Below are 3,343 nucleotides of genomic sequence, written 5' to 3' on the forward strand. Positions count from 1 at the left end.
CGCATCCCGGGACGCCGAATCCGAGACCCACTGAGCGAGCGGTTGGGTTTTTGGGCCCGGGAAGGGCTGCTGAACCACCCAAAAGCCAAGAATGAAGGTGGGAGGGAAGTCAGCTATGTTTCATGTTTCTTTCCGGACAGCTGACCTACTGGGCGCCTGCTAAGATCCCACTATTGAACTCAGAATTCAGAAAAGTGAATCAGTACGAGCATTTGGTTCAGTGGTTCCGCTGCCTGCCACCTGCCTCGCAAGCACAAGGTCCAAGTTCAATCCGCGGTACCAAAAAAAAAAAAAAAAAAAAAAAAAAAAAAAAAAAAAAAAAAAAAAAAAAAAAGTGAATCTGTCTAAACCGTAAAGCAAGTAGTAAAAACTGGCATTGGAGTTTCATGGCTTGTGTTCGAATCTGTCCAGATTGTTACTGGCTTTGGGAACTGTGGGCGACTTATTTCTCTGTGCTTCAGGTCCTCGTGTGAAATGAGCTCATTCCTCAGGGCTGTAGTGCGTGTTAAGTGTGTCACCATAGTTAACACTTTCCGTATGTTTTTGGTGGTGTTATCTACGAGCTCTTGATAAACGGGTGAAATGGTTGATCCCTGAAGGTCCGTGTCCCCACGGGACAGAGAGGAATTCCGAATTTCTATGTCTGTGACAGCGCAGCCTCAGCCCCTGGTCCTGTTTGCCAGTGTTTGGAGGCATTAAAAACAGCAAGGTACATATTTTTCATGTTTCAGTAAATCTCAGGGCCAAGAAGAAGGGCCAGAGCAAGATCCCCCCTCCATACACACCCAGTCCTGAGCATTGAACCCAGGGCCTTGGCACTACTGCGCTACACTCCCAGCCCTTTAAAAACTCTTTTGAGGCTGGTTCTCACTAAGTTACCAGGCTGGGCTCGAACTTGTGATCCTCCTGCCTCAGCCTTCCAAAGTGCTAGGCTCACAGGTATGCACTGCCTAGCAGTGTAGTAATTTCTGCTTTTAGCAAATGAAAAGCCTTAGACTGACTAACTTGGGTGGGAGATGGAGACAGGCAAATTTAATAAGACTATTTTTTATGATTTAGAGCTTCCACAGAGAGTTTAGAATTACCATCCATGCACGGTAGTGACATCACATTCACTTAATATTTTTAGTATGAAATACTTGAAAATACATATAAGAGTATAGAGAATAATATGACTCCCTAATAATCACTTTATTTATCTGTAGCAGTGGGGATTGAGACCAGGGCCTCTCAGATGCTTTGTAAGCGCTCTACCCCTGTGCTCTGATGTTCACTTTTAAAGTATATAGGGCCAGGGATTTAGCTCAGTGGTTCTGCTGCCTAACTCGCAAGTGCAAGTTCCTGACTTCAATCCCCTGTACCCCCCAAAAAAAAGTATATAAATGTGTTAAAATGTGAGCTGATTAAAAAGGCAAAGAAAATAAAAATGTGAAGGAGAGCCACACCTGCTCTTGACCCAGCCGCCATCGCTCAAGCTCTGGGAAGGTAGCCGCGTGGGGGCCCCTGAACCCCCATACACCCCGCCCCCAGCACTCTGAGACCTCCTGACTGTGCCAGTCTTTGGACCCACTCTGCAAAGACAGAAGTGGTCATCAAGGGTATTTTTCTGAGTTCCCAATTTTGAACATCTTTAAAGAAAGGGTGTGGGAAACTTGTAATGGAACATTGCGGAGTTCAACCATTCAGAAGGATGGGGAACTCAATCTGGGCCTTGCAGCCCGAGGTCAGTCAGCATCAGGGGGTTCAGCCATCAGCTAACTGAGATCAGGGGTCTTGCATCCTCGCTCTGTCTGAGCCATTAAATGGTAAATACACTATATTGAAATTTTGTTCACTGCAGACATGTTCTGGACTGCTTCTTGATTTCAATTTAATTCAAATGATTTAAGGGTGATAGACTAGTGACTACCACAGGTGGTCAGTGTCCAAGGTGTGCTTGATCTTAATGTGTTGCTGATTGTATCAGCTGGGGTAAAGCATTGCCGTTGATTTGATGAGCTGTTTTCTCTGATATGAAGACGACAATGTCTGTGGGTCGTTAGAGACACAGAAGCTAGGGCGCAACTATATCAGGAAGATTTGGGTGATAATCCAGAGATTAGACCAAGGACAGTCTGACAACAAAAATTAAAATGAGAAAAACTTAAGCAAGACACAAGGACAGACTTCCAGTTCACCAAAGGCAAACAGTAGGGCAAATGAGGATGAAAAGGCCAATAGTGAACCACCAGGACACCCTGAACTCAAAGCACAGGAAGTAACAAAACAGATCAATCAGGCTCTAGTGTAAGAGCCTGACTGAACCAGAGCAACTCCATGTTGACCAGCAAACGACCTAGAGCCTGTCGCTTTCCCCCATCCCTTATAGGATAGCTAATGATTAACTGAATTGTTAGGTAACTGCTTTGAAGTAGCTGGGAAACTAAATGGAAACTGTAGTGAACACAGAGACCCAACACAAATCACGCCACTCCTTACTTGCCTGTAGTTGAATGTTCTGAACATTATAATCTAAGCTGTAAATGGAATAATGGATAATCGATCTGCTGATCATTAGTACGTGACGGTCAAGTATATGCTTGATGACCACTAGCTCAGATCAACTGATTCTTTGCCTTTGTCCTCTTCCTGTAAGCTTTAAGTGTAAACCCCGCCTTAGCCCTATATAAAATGGCCTCTGTTTCTGAGCTAGCTGCCTCTCTGAGCTACTTGGCTTGGGGAGTGCCGTCTGGCCAGACTAATAAAGGTCTATTTGCCAACTTGCCTGGTGTGTTCCTTCCTGGGTGACTCTCGCTGTCCGACAAGCTCCTGGAGCCTCACTGAACTTCTGAGTCCAGCATCGTGGAAGCCTCTTGGCTGTTCACGCTCCAGGAGTAAAAGTGAGACTTAAGTCTTACACTAGAAAAATTCAAAACAGAACTAATTTCCCAGATAACCATAGAGATAGTGAGCAAAATGGAAGTCGTGATTCGAGACTCTAGAGAAGAAACTGACAAAAAAATAGATGAGCTCAGGACCATGATAGAAGCCATGAAGGCCCAGCATAAGAAAGAAATGGAAAAAATAAACACTCAACATTGGAAAGAAATGGAATCCATAAAACAGATTCAAACAGATATCTAGGAGATTAAACACTCTATTGAAAGTGTATGCAACAGAATAAAAGAATGTGAAGATAGACTCTCAAATATAGAAGATAAGATTGCAGTCAGTGACCATGAAAAGAGAAGTCTTTTAAAAACAGTAAGAGATCATGAGAAATCGATCCAACAACTCCTAGATGATGCAAAGAAGAATAACATAAGACTGATAGGAATCCATGAAGTAGCAGGAGAAAATACAA

Source organism: Fukomys damarensis, unplaced genomic scaffold (genome assembly GCF_012274545.1).
Source record: "Fukomys damarensis isolate Sample0158 unplaced genomic scaffold, DMR_v1.0_HiC HiC_scaffold_19, whole genome shotgun sequence".
Classification (NCBI taxonomy): domain Eukaryota; kingdom Metazoa; phylum Chordata; class Mammalia; order Rodentia; family Bathyergidae; genus Fukomys; species Fukomys damarensis.